Raw genomic sequence first — 18,794 nt, 5'->3', positions numbered from 1 at the left:
AACATTAATATATCACTGTTGCATTTAGGATCATATAGTAATAAGTCATAGGAAAAGATGATTTAGTACAAACAAGAGACCACAAATATTCTTAAGCAGGCAAATACTTTTGGATCCCCCCAAGAAGAGTCATTCAGTACAATAGGGTAGGCCAAAGTCAATGGGCAAAAAGTCTTACATAGGATGAAGCACTTCTGGTAGGTTCTTGGAAAAGTCTTTGCACAATGTTTTACAAGTCTTTGAAGAAATGAAGTCAAATGTAGGGCCACAAGCTGATTAGACACAACTCTAAGGCAAGAGGTAAGTTCTCTTAGACTTTGTACAGTACCTTTACAAATGAAGAAAAGATGCAGCAGATGACCTCTGTTCCTGTGCAGCTCTGCAGATCTCACTGTTCCTGGACCTCAGTCGTGGGGTCAAGAGGGAGGACGTCGGGGGACTCCCGCGCAGCACTGGGACGGTCAAAACCGGCAAACTTCACAGTCAGTGGCTGTTCAGTGTTTCAGCTCCTTGTATCTACCGCAAATAGCAACACCACAGTTACTGGCTGTCGAGATGGACTTTCCTTGCTTCTGGGGTCCTGCACTCTGTTGAGGGGGATCAGGCTCGGTCAGGCCTGCTTCTTGGGAGTCCAGAGGATCTTCCTGGAGCTCTTAGGCCAGCTTAAAAGCAACGCACACAATCTGGTGTTCCTCTCCCTGGCCATACGGTTTCCAGCAGCGGCTTACTTTGGAGTTGATTGGTCCTACCAACTCAAGGGGAGAATTCGTCCTTGCAGGGGCTTCTCGGTCGATGCAAACTTGGCGTTTCGGTACTGCAGCAGGGCTTCACCGGGCAAACCAACGGTCCATGAGTTGCAGCAGGCGTCCTCTTCAAGTTCTTGTTCGGTTCCTTTGTCCAGTGGTCTACTCTGCCTTCCAAGTCAAAAGCCTTGCCTTTTATTCAGTTCTCTCCCATTCATTCCAGCCTAGCTGTCAGTCACTCAGCAGCGTGGCTGTCCTTGCTGGACAGTCAGCTGGCCAATCGCCACAGAGTGCATTTGGGTCTCCTAGGAGACTAAGCACAGGGAGTTTCGGGCACCTCCCTCACTTCCTGCCTACCCCAGACACCCTGGAGCCAAAGGCAGGCTTCACTTGTGAATCCTGCCAAAGGCAAAGCGAAAAATTGCACCAAACCTAGTTTGGCGTGCAGAGTAAATCTCAAGAAAGACTTCTACACAAAGAAATGGTGAAAAAAAGATCAGGGCCATTGGGTGCTTCACTGCAGCTGCGAACGCAGCCCGCGGTAAATACACACCATGGTAGTTCAAACGAAACCACTGCCACCAGCCATTCAGTGAGGAAAGGGTAACATAAAAAATGCTACATGAGAAGCTAGACAAAGGGGATACTAGGTAACCCCTCCAGCACCCTATTGTAAAACGTGTGTGCTGGGTCTAGAAAGCTACAAATGTAAGTAAATTCAATTTCACTTTACTGCTCTGGGAACAAGTAATTTATCCCAGTGAAGGTAAAAAAACCTTTGGGAAATCTGCAAGACTTCCCCGTGTCACTGCAGTGAAGGTGCTGTGTGACACAATGTAAAAGATGATGCCTATGGAGTATGTCAGACTCCACAACCAAAAGAAAGTGTTCAAAATCACATTAAAATACATGAGAGAGTGGGGAAAAAAGGGTCTCGCACTCTCCGGGTTAAAAAAAAAAACAAAAAATCAAGTCCTCAAAATCCAGCAAAGTTGCTGGGGGTCTCTAAGGTGGAGGGAACCAGCAAATTTCTGATAATTCTCCCTAACACAGGCCATGAACAGTAAGGATGTGAAATTAACTATAGGCCTGATGACATTTCAGTGCAAGAGCTAAGTGTCAGGGTCCTTATTCACTCTCTGCAACCATGCGATTAACATGCGAAATCACAAAACGTGAGAAATTGTCCTCGCGCAAATTACACGCGCACCTTATAAATACACGCGCAAGTTCACGTGTACGTGAAACACGCGCTCGCACTGAAATGATGCACGCTAGTTCCAATGGACCTGCGCTCTATCGCCAACCGAACTCGCGCTATTACTTGCAACGTCTCACGTGAAAATAGTTCACACGCCAAAAACAACTCGTGCTCAATAAAAATGGACTTGCGCTTTATCGCAATCCAACACGCGCTCTCATACGTAACGTCATGCGCTAAAAATTACCTGCGCTCAGTTAACATGGGCTCGTGCTCTATCGCAATCCAACTCGAGTTCTCATACGCACGCGCTCCCAACGACGTTGCTGAAGACACGAAGACTCGTGCGCATGTTAAACAGTTTTGAAACACATTTCACGCTATTAACAACTTTAAAACTTGCGCGCAGTCTTTTCAATTATTTTCTGTATTGTATATAAACTGTAAACGTTTTCTCTTATAGTAAACTTTAAACTTCTAAACTCTAAGTTTTTGATATAAAATGGAAGTTCACTGTGAGAATCTTTAAGCTTTTAAAAGGAACGATCCCACCTGATGTCTTCTTGATCACTCTGGCTCAGCAACGATTTTCTCACTTCTTTAGTAAATCATCTGAACTCTGAAAGGCCTCACTTAAGGAGCTTAACTAATGTACAACCAGCCACTGAATTACTTTGGATGAAAGGCAGTTTAGAATCTTGCTCACCTCCCAAGAATCCAACCCATTATCCTATCCACCAATCAGACAAACCAAACATACTATCGTTCCTTAAACCAATCAGATTAAGTTTTTCTCTCCATCTTGACTTGGGCAACCACAATGTTAATTCTATGTACATACTCTTCCTGATTACTACTCCAGCCAGCCCTGACACTAAGACATAGATAAGGAAGGGAGGGAGAGAGTGGGAAGGAAATGGAAACAATAGTGCTGGAGGGGGAACAAGGGGGGACTAAGTAAGTGGAGGGGGGAGGAGTCAGACGAGGTTGCTATCATACTAGGTCCACTGACAATTCTGATAGAGTAAGTGCATAGAAGAAAGTAAGGGGAGGAGATAGGAAAAGGGAGAGGAGGTGAGAACAGAGTAGGCAGTCAAAAACAGTGTAGAGGCAAGAGGGGAGAGCGAATACAATTGCAGAAGTCAGTAGTAACACATAATGTTGCAAGCCAGGATACAAGATGAAGATAGGAACATCATGATTCAGGGCCACCATGAGTACAGGATGCAAAGAAAGTCCAGCATGAGAGTAAAGAAAGGGTGCTACAACGTGAATCAATTCCAAGTCCATGAAAGTCAAATCCAGCATTGGTGACAAGACACTGATGGTGAAATCAGAATGTATCAGGGCGGACTCCTGCAGAGGTGGGGGTGGGAGTGGGAGCAGGGTAGAAGAATCAAGCAAAACATTCAACACCTGTGTGCGAGAAGAGAGGGGGGGCACAAGGGAATATCACAGGTGGACCAGAGCGGGTGGGGATTGCCTGAGGGGACTGAGGGACGAAATGCATGTTGGTGCATGGTTACCTGCTGTCTGAGCAGGGGATCGGGCTCTGGGTCCTCCTGGTCGGAACAGGTTTGAAAAGGAATTGCCTTTTTTTTTTTTTTCTTTTTTTTTTAATACCATGTGTTTTAGTTTCAAAAACCTTTTCACACCATAAAAATAAATATCATACTAAGTCAAAACGTATCATAAAACAAAACATCGAACTAGACAAAAATCAAAGCAAAACTTACAACACATCAATTTAAAATAAATCCTGACAAAAATCACTCCGCAAAACGCTTGTCAACAGTACAACTTCACAAAACCTTTTGTGACTGGGAAATCGTCTTCAGAACAATCCGTATAAAACATGTGCAAAGTGTCTTAATAGTATACATGCTTCTTTGCCAACTCAACGCCCACTCTTTTTGATTGCTTGTATGACATGACAGCTATACATTTTACTCATCTACAGTAGAATTCATTTTTTGCAATAGTTCATTTTCGATTTTCAGGAGTAGCCGTCCCAATGCACATATGAATTAACTATAAGGATTGTTCATACATTTAACTCATAACATTTCCTGTGAGTTCTGTGTTGATCACATTTTGTCCCCCAAAAAAGCAATTCTGTCATTCTCAAAATAATTGCAATAAATGACCAAATGCTTGATGGATTCTTTTTGTAAAGTTGTGTTGCAAAAGCGACATACCTCTGATCTAAAGGAGAGCCAGTGACTTGTACGTTCTTTACAATGTAGTTGATTCATGCGAAATCGCATGTATATATCACGTATTTTTGGATCGGGGAAACATTCAACATGCATCAATCTTGGTAGTCTTTTGTGCGTATGTGATGCAAATTCCTGATCAGACACAGAAGAACCAATTTCTTCCTGAGAATCAACCCAATCCATTTGATATAACTTTTTTTTTTTTAAGTACCCTGCACGTGCAATCAGATCTTCTTTCGTGATGTTAATGCGTTGTAACACATAATCCTTTCTTTTTTTGAAAAGATTAACGGACTGTGGATTCTGGGTACTCTGCATCCTAGCAAATTCCACATAGATGGAGTTTCGAGGGGGATCCAACATTTTGGCATATGCATTTAGTTGGCTCCACAAAAATCGAGCTGACAAGCTCGAGAGACCAAGTTCTATGCGGATGCAAGTATTAGGCACAGAATTAGCCAACCCCAAAATTTGCTTCCACAAGCGTGCTTGAAGGGTTAAGAATGTGGTCAATGTCATGAAGACATAATTCTAGATTGTACAGAAGTACTGCTTCAATCTTTAGTAAATAAAATTGAATCGCAGGACTTGGAGAATTTGCAGTATTTTTGATATACTATCCTTAGTTGTGAATTCAAAGGTCTCATTTTTGCTACTTAGGAATCGTGCCAATGTTTTTTGGAGACGTCATTTGTGACATCAAAGCCCAGATATTTGAGCACAGATATTTTTTCCAGCATGATGTTATTAATTGTCCAAGAGAAGCGTGGAATTTGTTTCCCTCCTGACAAGATTAATATTTTTGATTTGCCTGCATTGGGACGTAAGTTGTGATCAAAGGCAAACTAGGAAAAGGCCTGTAGTTTATTTTGAAGTCCCATGGGTGTTTTATCAAATAAGAGAATATCATCGGCATACGCAAGCCAATGTATTTTCAAATGACCAAGCTTCACAGGAAAACATAGTATCTTGAGTCCAAATAGATTCAAGATCAGCCAGGTACAAGTTGAAAAGGGTCGAAGCAAGGTCTGCCTGCCCAGGAATCCAGTGACCGGGTCTGCTACTGCTGTATCGTGGAGGCGTTGTGTTGCATCCTCTTCTTCACTTCTAAGGTACTATGAGTGTCTTGGTAAAACATACCGAGAGCTGTGTTGCTGCTCCTCTGTTGCTGGAGTGCTGATTTGTGTGTTTGGGAGTTTGCCCAGACACATTTGCCCACGCCTAACGTCTGTGTGCCTTCAGGGAGCCTTCTCAGAAGACCCTGAACCCTTTTTCCAACAAAAGCGTTACGTACTATTGAAGATGTCCTCTGGAACTTTGCAACTTTCTACAGCTTGTGCTTTACCTGTTTTGCCCTTCAATTTGACTCTGACACCCGTAACTAGATAGAGATGGACTTCTAAATTGTTAGGCCTCTGTGAAACTATTGACAAGTTTTTACCTGCTTTATGTTGGTTTTGTTTCATCCATTCTGAAACAGATATTCTGAAAAGTTATTACAAAAGTTTTGCTTAACTTTGAATTGCATACTGCCATTCTAAAAATAATACACAAGTGATTTCCTTATTGTGAGTATTGCATTGGTTATTCTAAGAATAATCACTTATTGTGTGTTGTACTTAACTTTTTGAAGAATTACCTTACTTTAGTGTATATATAAAATGACCATTATTTGTATATCACTTAAGTGTGCCAGTGTTTCTTTGGGCTGATGTGCATACTCCAAGTTCTTTATACCGCCCACAGCCTGTTATGATAGTTTTTCTGATGTTCTACCCAACTTCATCAAAACCATTCAACTGAGACAGTACAAGACTCCACTCTTAGTATAAGGCTTTACCACCTGAGTCATCGGAGGTCATGATAGTGTAGACAGAGCAGCCAGGCTTATCTTAGGAGGGAGAGAGGACTGTAGAATCAGTACAAATTAAATTGTAATACAAATTGTCAAAAGAAACACTATATATTGTAAAAATATATATTTTTTATTTCAATACAAGTAGGTCCAGATAAATCTTGGGGGAAATAAGTACTATCACATTATATATAACCACAATGATAAAAACACAACACTATGCATATAACCTTATTTGGAACGCCTTACAGTAGTTCTAGGGAAGTCACTCATTTTCATACACATTCAGTATAGGTCGCACCTATTCTTGGGGAGTAAAAACCAATGGTTACTTTCAGATTACATTCAGTATTTCCAGGGTAGTAGACCCTACCAGTTGTACCGTGACGCTCAGCTATAAATCACATAATCGGTCAACTGGACAGTATACGTTTTGTGAATAGTGGAACACTTATTCTAGTTACAGTAAAAATCTAGAACTACTTTGTTATAACAGTGTTATACTAGGTGAGTAAAACCTAAGAGTGCAATATTCAATTACAGGTGCTTTTGAGATCAGTGAAACACAGATTGAGATCAGCAAGACATCTTGTAACTTATTTTTGGATGGCACACAGTCAACTCAAGGTAAGTAAAACCCATATACTTTTTCAAGGACCTATCAGCAACTTGGGTCAGATATAAACCTAAGACTCTTATTGTGTCTGTCTAAAACAGACCAGGGAAAGCAAAACCCAATGTTACACTTTGAGTGACTCAGTTATTCTAGGTAGATAAAACCTAATGCAGACTTATTCTAGACAGGCTAGCAGCAAGTCGGGGGAAGCAAGACCCGGTTTGGGAACACTTATACAATTATCCTAACAGGAATAATAAAGTGAAACCAACAGCATTACTTGTGGTTAAGAGGCTCAACCAAATCACAGGTGAGTAATATACCCTTATGCAAGATTGTATGCAGTACCCTTTGAGTGAACTGCAATAACCTTGGCCTCCTGGCAATAGAGACCCAACCTTTGGTATAAGTCTGAACTACACAGGTTGAGCAGCCAGGCTCGTCTCAAGAGCGGTCAATGGGAGCAGTAATGTTGTGACAGAGTTTCCAGAGTTTCACAGTAGTGGTTATTCAAATAAACACACTCAAGGTTTCTTGATAAAACAATTATTAATTGATTTCACAATCAGTTGTATAAGCCTTCTTCAAAAGGGAGCAATATATATATATATATATATATATATATATATGTTCTAGCACACTTCAAAACACACTTTCTCTAAATCAGACAACACCCTTTGGGGATGGCGCACACACACTTCCTACACCCGCAGGTGACTTAAATAGCTAGCACACTGTGGACATTGATTTATCACTGTATATTTAGAGCAATACTGAGCTTTGTGTAAAAGATAGAATAGAAGAATAAAACATAGTTTAACAAATAATTCACAAACTGGTAAGTACTTTTGAAACCTTCTAATTCAGAGTAAATTAACCCTTTCCTAGGAGGAAAGGTCAAGACACAAAGTCAGAGGTAAAGGGAAGTCTCTCAGGGAGCCAGGACAGCCAATTTTAATTGCACAATGTCAAGGGGAGCTGAAGATCATCTTTGTAGGTAGGTAAAAAGTCTTGCGCAAAGTTTTTTTAGAAATGCTTGTTTAAAATAGAACACTTGAAGGGCCACAAGCCGGGAGGTTCGGGAGGGGCAAAGCTTTAGCAGCTCTGCAAGGTAACCAAGATAGGTCTTAACTGAGAGCAAGCAAGGCTACACAGTAAGAGGTAAGTTGTCGTAGACTCTGTTTAGAAGAAATGGTTCCAGCTGCCTTCTGTTCCTGTACAGCTCTGCAGATCCTGTTGTTCCTGAGCCACAGTCATGGGGACAAGAGGGAGGATATCTGGGGACTCCTGCTCTGCAATGGGAAGGTCAGCGGCAGCAATGGGCAAACTTCAATTCGGCAATTCTTCAGTGTTTGTTACTCATGTCTGACAGCAAATAGCAACACTGTGGTTCCCTGATACCACTTAAGACTTTCCTCGCATCTGGGGTCCAGCACTCTGCTGAGGTGGCTCAGGCTTGGTCAGTCCTGCATCACGGAAGTCCGAAGGATCCTCCTAGCGCTCTGGCCTGGCTTAAAAAGTAACGCACACAATCTGGTATTCCTCTCCCTGGCACTTCAGTTACCGCAGCAGCACAGTGCAAATACAGCCAGCTCCGAGAGGATGTCCAGACGGGTTAACTGTGGAGTTGATTGGGCCCACCAACTCAAAGGTAGAAGTCGTCCTTGCAGGGCTCTATTTGAGGCGAATTCGGAGCTTTAGCAATGCAGCAGGGCTTCACCCGGCCAACCAATGGTCCAGGAGATGCAGCAAGCGTCTCTTCCAAGTTCTTCTTTAGATTCCTTCGTCCATTGGTCGAGACTACCTTCTAAGCAAAAAGCCTCACCTTTTATGCAGATTTCTCCCATTCATTTGCAACCTAGCTGTCACTCAAACAGCAAGGTGGCTCTCCTCCAAGGACAGCCAATCACGTGTGGTTGCATTTCTGTATCCAAGGGGATTAAGCACAGGGAGTTTAGGGCACCTCCTCACTTCCTGCCCCTGCCAGACTCTCTTGTGAATCCCACCAATTACAAACCGAACAAAACCTGGTTTGGCGTGCATAGTAAATCTTAAGAAGGACCTTTCCACCAAGAAATGGCAAAAAAGAAGACTGGGGTCATTTTGACAAAATGGACACCCATGGGTGTCTCACTGCAGTTGCAATTGCAGCCCACGGTAAAAACACACAATGGTAGTAAAAAGTAAACCCCTCCACCAGCCATCAGTTGTAGAAAGGGTAACATAGAATTGTTGCATAAGAAACTAGACAACCCCTCCAGCACCCTATGGTAAGATAGTGTGTGCTGGGTCTATAAAGTTACAAAATGTAAGTAAAGTCAATTTCACTTCACTGCTCTTGGAAACAGTAGTTTCACCAAGAGAAGGTATTTAAACCTTTGGGAAATCTGAGGCTTCCCTGTGCCACTACACTGAAGGTGATGTGTGTCACAATGCAAAGATGATGCCTATGGAGTTTGTCAGACTCCAAAGCCAAAAGAAACGCAGAGTCTAAATCACAGAAAAAAAATCATGAGATAAAAAGTCAGGCAAAAAGAGCTGGGGGTCTCTAAGGTAGAGAGGAATTCGCACATTTCTGAGAATTCTCCCTAACAGTCTTTAAACTGAAGAGATTATTTCCTAAACTCAATAAACTCATTGTACTCAGAGCAAAGTTAATTTCATAGGATTAGCAAGTGTAATAACTTACTCCTTTACTAATCTGCAGGTGTTTTAACGTTCTAGTTGTATAAAAAAATGTTCTACATCATGGGGTCTGGCATGGATTCACATGCTCATGAATATTCCCTGTCGTCAGGCTGTGAATCCTCGGCAAAAGAAAAACCGGTTTCACTTTCACTTACAAACTGTCTTTCTCCTATAAACCAATCGCTGAGCTCTGGGTCATACTGCCCCCAGCCAATGACTGCCCTCTCCCTAAGCCCCTCCTCTGGCAGCCTACTTCAGATTTTTACTGCACGTTCAAGTGTTGGGGAGTCCTCGTGTTTTGCTCAGAGAGCTGGCCTACGTTTTCAAGCTTTTTCGTTAAAAAGTTCAAATATTTGTCAATAGAGCCAGAATGCTCTTTGGTTCCTTTGACAGGCAAGCAGGGATCTGTTTGTCTGTGTTTCATTGCCCCTCAAGGGCAAGGATCGTTGATTGCAGAAGGCCATCGGGCCTACACCGCACGCCGGACCATGTTGCAGGGAAGGATCAAGGTTCTCTCTTCAAGGTCTGCTCCAGCTGCGGATTGAGGAATGTGTCTATGGAGGACAAACACTCCCAGTGCCTCTACTTTCTCCATCCGGATCACAAGGAAGCACATTGCGAAATTTGCCTGGGATTCACCAAACGCACCGTCAAGGATCGGCACAGTAGATTGGCGGGGTGGCTCAACGCCAAGGCCTCTACCCTGTGTGGCAAGCAGGGGCATGCGTCACCCAGGACAGAGCCGGTCCGAGGAGCAGGCTTCTAGGTCCTTTGAGGGTGCTCCATCCGTGGAGGCCCAAGACCAGGCCAAGCAACACGAGTCCATTTCCGTCAGGGTCGCCGCTCTAGCGGGTCCCACGACGAGCAGGGCACACTCATCTTCGCTGTCTGCCTCCATCGCTCCAGTTCCTCCTCGAAGAGTGGCCCATCCTCCCAGGCGGGAGGCTTCGGCCAAACCAGTGGAAAAGACATCAGAGAAAAAAATGCCAGCCCTGAAACCGGCTCCGACCCTTCAGGACACCGGGGGGGGAGGGGGCAGTGGAGGCCTCTACTGTGCTCCAGGGAACAGATATTTCTTCTTCAGGTGAAGAGGACAGGGTGTCTGTTCACACGGTCCTGGAGGAAGTGGGGTACAACGACGGAAATGCAGAGGACGACACCAGTGGAATTGTCGAGGGGGACGACGGCGAAGCCGATTATGACATAGGCACAGGGCCCAGCAAACCTACACCCCCCCCCCCCCGCACCCTCTCCCCAACCTCCCAGGGACGTGTCGCTGGACATCCTATCAACTCTCCACATGCTGGTGTCGGAGATCCAGTGGAGCATGCCCAAGGCACCCCTGGCGCCAGCCCTGGTGTTACCGGGCCCCCTGCCGGTGAAGAAGAGGAAGTGACGTCCCACGCCTCATAAACCGCCTCACATACCCTCCCCCCTAGGGATACAGGGATTGACACAGCGACGACTGACACGAATGACGGCAGCTTCCCCACAAGTGGGATCGTTGCACTCCATGGTCGCCTGCGTGTCTGAACTCTTCCAGCTGGCGCCAGAGGAGACCAAGGAGGAGGGTTTCCTTTACCAGTGCCGAGAGCCAAAGAGCAAGACCATTCTGGCAGAGCCTCTCGTGGACGACGTTTGGGATGAGGGCCTGGTGCTGTTGAGCAATCCCCCTCCCCCTCTTAGCCCCGTTGAAAAGAGACAGGCTGGAAAAGAAATACTGGATGCCGGAGTCTGCACCCAAGTGCCTGCAGTCGCAGCCCTCCCCGGACTCGGTGGTCTGACGGCTGCAAGGAAGAAATCCTCAAATCCATCATCTTCGGCCTCCGTTGCCCTGGACAGCGAGGGGAAGAAGTTTCACGCCACGGATAGAAAGGTGATCTACTCGGGTGCGACGGACAAGGCAGCAAATGCTCTTGCGATCCTGGCCGGGTACGACAGGGAGCTGTGGTACAAGATAGCCTTGCTGCTGGAATTTCTCCCCGACAACATACGGTTCGGGCCCTGGAAATTCTACAGGAGGGCAAGGGGGTATCATACCATGCCATCACCGTGGCCCTGGACATCGTTGCCACAGGGTTCCGACAGATTGGGAACGGTGTCTGCCTCAGTCGTCGGTGCTGGTTGAAAGCCACCAATTTTCAGTAGGAAGTTCAGACGAGGGTCCTGGACATGTCTTTCGACGGAGACAATATCTTTGGGAAGGCCGTTGACGAGTCGTTGCAGGCTATCAAGACCGACAGACACGGCCTGGGCCCTAGGCAGTCTTCAGCAGCATCAGCCGCCTTTTCGCACCTCGAGCTTCCGGATTTGCCTCCCGAAGGGTTTCGGTGGGGGGGGAGGGGTCATCCTTGTACCGCCAAGCCTCCCGTTTCACAACCTAGGAGGCCTACAGGGGTCATTCCAAGGTGATCAGTGGTGGCCGCTGTCGTCTCTCCCAAGGCGGCATGCAGGCACCGAAGCAGGATTGAACCGGCCAGGTCGTCGGGGGGGGGGGGGCCCCCACCCATGCACCCCAGTGAGAGGCCAGCTGGCGGGCTTCATCAGCGAGTGGAAAAAGATCTCCACGGACACTCTAGAATTCCAGCAGAAATGTCCGTGGATACCACAGGTGGCGCGGCAGGAGCCGCACATCCCTCAGCTCCTGCAGGACGTACGGGCCATGCTAAGAAAAGGGGCGATAGAGCTGGTTTCAAAGCAACTCCGGGGCTCCAGAGTGTTCTCCAAATATTTATTGGTAAAAAAGAAGACTGGGGGCTGGAGGCCCATTCTCGACTTGTGGCGTCTAAACAAGTTCCTCAAGTCCCAAAAATTCAGGATGGGCACGTTGCAACAAGTGCTCGGCCAACTGGAGGAAGGGGGACTTACTGATGTTGCTGGATCTAGTGGACGCTTACTTAAACGTCTCCATTTTGGAGAAGCATCGGATGTTTCTGCGCTTCGTCGTACACGGAAAGCACTACCAATTCAAGGCCCTCCCCTTCGGACTGAAGTCGGCACCCACAGTGTTTACGAAGTGCCTGGCACCAGTGGCAGTCCATCTATGTCTGCAAGGGATATGTGTACCTGTACCTCAACGACTGGCTCATCCGGGCCAAGTCGAGGGAAATCGAGGTCGAAAATACGAACAGGACCGTTTGGCTGCTGATGGATCTGGGGTTCAGTGAACCATTCAAAGGCCTGCTTAATTTCATTGTAGGACGCTCTGTTCTTGGGGTCCAGGCTCAACCCTGTCTCCTGCCTGGCTGCCCCCTCAGAATAGAGGATAGCCATTTTGGGCAAGGTGCAATGGCTGTTGGCACTGAAGATCGCCACGGTACGGACCATCAAGTCACTTCTCGGCATTATGTCATTGTGTATTTACCTGATCGGGCTCTGCAGGTTGCGGATGCAGTAATTTCAGGAATTCCTGAACGCTTGGTGGGTCCAGGTGTCCGGCAGCTTCAGGATTTTGCTGGACGAGGAGTTCCGTCGGGAGATAAGGTGGTGGGGTGTGTGCTACAACATTGCCGGGGGTACGGATTTCCAGAGTCCCCCATTCCAAGAGAAGGTCACCACGGACGCTTCCCTGGAGCGCTGGGGAGCCCACACCGGACTTCTCCATGCCAGAGGCCTGTGGCTGCCAGAGGAGAGGGATCTCCACATCAGTGTCCTGTAAGTGCAAGCAGTGTTCTGGGCCCTTAAGTCATTCCTTCCGTCCCTCAAGGGCAAGGTGGTGTGGGTCTTCACGGACGACACCACCACAATGTTCTACATCAGGAAGCAGCGGGGCACCAGATCCCCAGTGCTCTCCAGAGAGGCTCAGGATTTGTGGCACTGGGCCTTTCGCCTACGGGATGTTTCCCATTCCTTTTCACCTGGCGGGTGTCAAGAACACCATCGCAGACTCCTGCAGCAGGGAGCAGCGCTCTTGCCACGAGTGGGAGCTTTGGCAGGATCAACTGGACAACCTTTTCCTCAGGTGGGGAAGTCCCCAGATCGATCTTTTTGCGATGGCGAAGAGCCCCAAATGCTAGAGATTCGCCAGCAGGTTCCACCAGCTGGGAAGCATGGGGGTGCGTTCTCCTTCCCGTAGGAAGTCCTGTTCCTGTACGCGTTCCCACCGCTGCCTCTCCTGCTGCGATTCATCAATCAACTTAAACGGTGTTGATGCAGGATGATCCTCGTCGCCCCGAAGTGGCAGAGGCAGATTTGGTACCCGAACCTTCTCAGCCTGATATCACCTCCAGTCAAGCTGCCAGTGGTCCCGGATCTGCTCGCCAGAGAAGGAGGCGCAATCCTCCATCACGACCCAGGATCGCTGAACCTGAAGGCCTGGCTCCTGCAGCCTTAGCTTTCGGTGGGTACGAGCCACTGGCAGAGTGCAAGGAGGCCCTTGCCTGGGCCAGAATTGTCTACTCTTAAGTGCTACGGGCAAAAGTGGAAGCATTTTGCGACTTGGTGACGGGCGCAGAAGATCTTCTGAGGGTCACAACCCATTAGATACTTCCGTACTCGTTGTCTTTGGCCAAGGCGGGGCTGGCTGACGCCTCCATCAAAGTGCATCTGGCGGCTATCTCGAGCTACACCAGTTCTCTGAGATGTTCTTCTCTTTAGTCACACAGTCTAGCCAAGGAGTTCCTCAAAGGACTGTTTCGATCATTCCCGCCGGTGAAGGCGCCTGCCCCAGCGTGGGAACTCGACGTGGTACTGACGAGGCCCATGGGGGTGGGGGCCCCCCTTCGAGCCTATGCATCAAGCTCCTCTCGTTCCTTCGTGGAAAATTTCTTTTCCCGTGGCCATCACCTCTGCCAGGAGGGTAGGTGAGATCCAGGCCCTGTCCTGCAAGCGGCCTTATCTGACTTTCCACAAGACAAAGGTGGTGCTGCGGACACACCCCTCCTTCATGCCAAAGGTTCCGTCAGAGGTCCACCTCAACGAACCTTTGGTGTTGCTTGTGTTTTTTCGCTGGATGTGGCACGTGCTCTGAAGTTCTTTGTGGCATGCACAAAGAGTTTCCGGAAGACGTCTCAACTTTTTGTGAACTTTGGTCCTGTTAACCATGGGAAAGCTTTATCCAAGGCTTCCATTTCCAGATGGCTCTCCGGCTGTATCACGCACTGTCACTGGTTGGCAAACCGACCGCTGCCTGGCCATCCGAGAGCCCATTCCACCAGAGCGATTGCTGCGACGACGGCGTTCCTGTCTGGTGTGCTGCCGGCTGGACATATGCAGGGTTGCTACGTTGTAGGTTTAGGCACCTTCACAAGATTCTACTGCGGCGACCGGGATTCCAGAGAGGAGTCCATGGTCGGCCAAGCAGTGCTACGCAACCTGTTCGCTTGATGGTGAGCCTGGTCCGGAGGAAAGAGTAATTGCTTCTGTTGAGCCTTGCCCCCTCCCGTGGTTGTGTGTATGCATGTACTGCTATGTATTCTTTATTCATGAGCATGTAAATCCATGCCAGACGCCATGCTGGAGAAGGAACAAGTCACCTGTAACTGTTGTTCTCCGGCATGGATTCACATGCAAACCTTCCCTCTTTCCCATCTGCGGCTCTTCTTGGTCATACTGCCACTTTATGTGCTACCAAATCTGAAGATGGCTGTCAGAGGGAGGGGCTTACGGAGAGAGCAGTCATTGGCTGGGAGCAGTATGACCCAGAACTCGGTGATTGGCTTATAGAAGAAAGACTGTTTGTAAGTGAAAGTGAAACTGTTTTTTCTTTTACCGAGGATTCCCAGCCTGATGATGGGAAATATTCATGAACATGTGAATCCATTCCCGACCCGTGCTGGAGAGCAGTAGTTACAGGTAAGTAACTTGTTCCATGTTTCACATTGAATTTTCAAAGAGTCTTTACACTCCTCAAATGAGTCCTCTCCTTGTGTGCTCTGATTTCCTGCATCTGATACGTGCGCGCCTTGTTACAGTACATGCTTCACTCAAAAATCTACCTCGTGCATGCTCAGTTGAAAATTGTCTGAGACACTGTTCTCCATGTTTGCCCTACTTTAATTTCCTATGACAGCATATTGAAAATGTAGACACTAGTCTCGAAACGCATGCTCGCGCTGGCGTTCTCTCATAGAGGTGCTCATGGCACGTCAATGCTGTTAGTGTTCGGTAAGAATTAGTGTTCTTAATCTGACTGAAGCCTAGCTTGCGCAGTGTCAATTAAAAGTACTAAGGCTTCTTATAACGAAGCAAGCGCACAACCTTTACTAATTAGCTCATGTAGTAACTGTTGGGGAGAATTCTCAAAATCTGCTAATTCCTCTCTACCTTGGAGACCGCCAGTTCTTTTGCTGAACTTTGGGACTCTGTACTTTTTAATTTGGTTTTTCTGTGTTTATTTTCTTTGGTTATGGAGTTTTAAACAAATCCATAGGCATCATTTTTTCATGTGTTACACAGCACCCTCAGTGCAGTGACACAAGGATGTCTTAGACTTCCAATACCTTCTCGGGGATAAAATACTGTGTCCCAGAGAATGTAAGGTTAAATTGACTTTACTAGTCTTTTTAAATTCCTAGACCCAGCATACACGATCTTCCTATAGAGTGCTGAAGGGGTTACCTAGTATCCCCTGTGTCTAGAAACTCAAGTAGCAGTCAAATGCTACCCTTTACTATCGAAATGGCTGGTGGCAGTGGTTTTACAACAAACTACCATTATTTTTTCCTGACTGCGAACACCAGTAGCTAAAAATTGCAGGAGCCATGTTTTTCAAGATGGCGCCTTAAGCCCCTTTGTTTAAATGGGTCCCAGTCGTCGTCTTTTTTCACCATTTCTTTTTGGAAAGGTCCTTCTAGAGTTTCTCTGCACGACAAACCTGGTTTGGTCAGTTTGTTCTTATGCCTTTGGCCGGCTTTAGGACTGAAAACCGCCTCTGGGGTGGGCAGGAAGTGAGGGAGGTGCCCGAAACTCCCTTTACTTAGTCTCCTAGGAGACCCAAATGCACTCTGGCGTGATTGGCTGGCTGACTGTCCGGCAAGGACAGCCACCCTGCCCGGTGAGTGACAGCTAGGCTGGAATGAAAGGGAGAAAACAAGTCTCCTGGACTGAAAGGCAGAGTCAACCACTGGAACGAAAGAACCGAAGACCAGCTTAAAGAGGACGGCTGCTGCAGCTCCTGGACCGTTGGTTTGCCCGGTTAAGCCTTGCTGCAGGCCCGAATTGCCAAGTTCATCTCGACAGAGAAGCCCCTTCAGGGACGACTTCTCCCTTTGAGTTGGTGGGACCAATCAACTCGTAAGCCACCTGGATACCATTCTCGGAGCTGGTTAGGATTAACCAGGGGGAAGGACACCAGCTTGTGTGCTTGACTACAGCTACTCGAACTAAAGATCTTCCGCTGGCCAGCTTGTTTGACCAGTCCCTGTGCAGTGCAGGAGTCCCCCGACGTCCTCCCTCTTGTCCCCACGACTGAGGCTCAAGAACAATGAGATCTGCAGGAACTTCCAGGAACCAACATCTTCAACTGCATCTTTTCTTCATATTAAGGTACTGTCCCAACCTGATTGAGGGAACTTGCCTCTCGCGGTGAAAGTTTGTGGAACTTTCCCAACTTGCAGGCCTAATCAGCTTCGGACCCAACATATTAATCTTTTTCGTACAAACTACTTCTGAGAACTTTGGCAAAGACTTTACTGTTTACTACAAGAACTGCTATCCAAGACACTAGTCCATTCACTTTGGCCTAGGCCTATTGAACTGAATCGAGTCATCCAGTGAACTAAAACTATTTTCACTGCCTACGAAAGTATTTGCGATCTATTTTTATTAACTTGTGCCTTTATACTCCTATTTAAAGTGACTGAAATGCCATTTTGCTCCTATTTCAGGAGAGCCTAATTTATTCAAACTTATTGGTTCGGCATTGAAGTGTATTTGTGTATATTAAGTTGTCTCCTTCTAGTGCATGCTTTCTTAATGACTGTGTAATAAATTAATAAGTGTTTTACCAAGAAACCTTGAGCGGAAGTGTCTACTTGAACCACTGTGATTGTAAGACCTCTGTGTAACCTCTTTGTCACGCTCACCTGATTCCCACGGAGGCGCAAATCTGGCTTCGAGTGCTGATGCTTCTTCAGTGGTGAAGCGCAGGACTCTGAAGATGGACTGGAAGGGCCCCTCTACTCTGGTCTTTTCTGGCTCGCAGGAATATTCCCCTGTGCGTGAAAAGGGAGTATTACCTACTGATGGAATAATGCTCAAGCCTCCCACTCCCTTCCAGCCCTCCACGATACCCTTCCACGATTCCCCGTGAAGTCTCACCTTAGGGTCTGGAAGGATGAGTTCTCCATCCTGCTTCTGATGCAGGGGCGCGTTGAAACCCAGTTACTTCACTGGATTGAGGTTTGATGGGAGTTCAAAATAAGCTTGACTATTCAGGTGAGGCGCTGTAAGAGTTCTGTTGCAAGTTCAAAAGTTCAAGCTTAATAATAATGTTCATTGTCTTATTGCAGCAAGCGCTAATGCTTATGTCTTTTTTCCCCTTAGGGGCCGGGGTTTGGAATGCCGGAGATATGGCGCCGACCCGAAGTGAAACGTGCAGTTCCAGTAAATGACAGGTAAGTTCTGGATGAGCGTTCAGGTAATGTCTTTGCATTCGCTCATTCAATGTCCTTGTCTTTTTTTCCCCATAGGGGCCGGGGTCCGGAATGCCAGGAAGCGGCAGGACCCGAAATGAAATGGGAATAACCCAACAGGTAAGTCTTAGAAGGAAACTGAGCCTTTCCTATTCCCTTCCTTCTCTCACCTTGTTTTCTTGTCTTTTTCTCTCTAGGCTCTGAGAAGTGGGTGCGGATCCGGATGATCGCTGCTGAAGATGGAGGCGCCCAGGAAAGGTGAGTGAAATGCAGCGCTGCAGCGATCGAAGCGAAATTCTTTTAAAATTATGTCTTCCCTTTCAGGATCGTCGGTGTGATGTCTCCGTGATGCAGCTTTAGCTGGTAAGGTCTTCTTTCTCTCCAATTCTCTTATCTCCCTTTGCATGCGACCCAGGATGCTGACAGGCGTGGCTGAAGTCCAGATGCAGGAGCTGACACAGTGAGCGTCCAGCTGCGAGGAGCAGAACAGCGCGAAGCGTGAGTTGCTGATCGGGCGTGGTTTAAATAGCTTTGGAAGAAGTTCCAGGTATGTATCCTTCCACCGATCAGGTATGTATCTTTCCCCGACCACACCCAGGTGGAAAGTAGTCCCATTCAGGCCTCAAGAGGGCCTGGATGTAGCAGCATGGTCTGCATCAGGTAAGTGCACATTAAAACACTTGAACACATGTCTAGCTTTATGAGCCTGGCGCCTAAAGCGCCAGGACAGGGGTCTAACATGAGCCTGGCGCCTAAGGCGCCAGGACTGTCCAAAGGGCCCCAGCTTGGGCCCGCTGGCACTTCCGTGGGGGGAATGATGCCTGCCTCTGGGGTTGCTGGGTTGGACCTGGCTCCTTGGAGGTAGGCATCATGACACTCTTTTACTGCTCACATTCCCT

At 47.1% G+C, this 18,794-nt stretch overlaps 1 protein-coding gene across 19 annotated transcripts in view; it reads left to right on the top strand.

Moving 5' to 3' along the window:
• The window catches only part of GAPVD1 (GTPase activating protein and VPS9 domains 1), a 1,092,811-nt gene that overhangs the window by 869,698 nt on the left and 204,319 nt on the right, over positions 1 to 18,794 (top strand). The window lies entirely within an intron of this gene.

Source organism: Ambystoma mexicanum, chromosome 8 (assembly GCF_040938575.1).
Source record: "Ambystoma mexicanum isolate Mex_15411 chromosome 8, UKY_AmexF1_1, whole genome shotgun sequence".
NCBI lineage: Eukaryota > Metazoa > Chordata > Amphibia > Caudata > Ambystomatidae > Ambystoma > Ambystoma mexicanum.
This window is presented reverse-complemented; position numbering and strand designations above follow the sequence as displayed.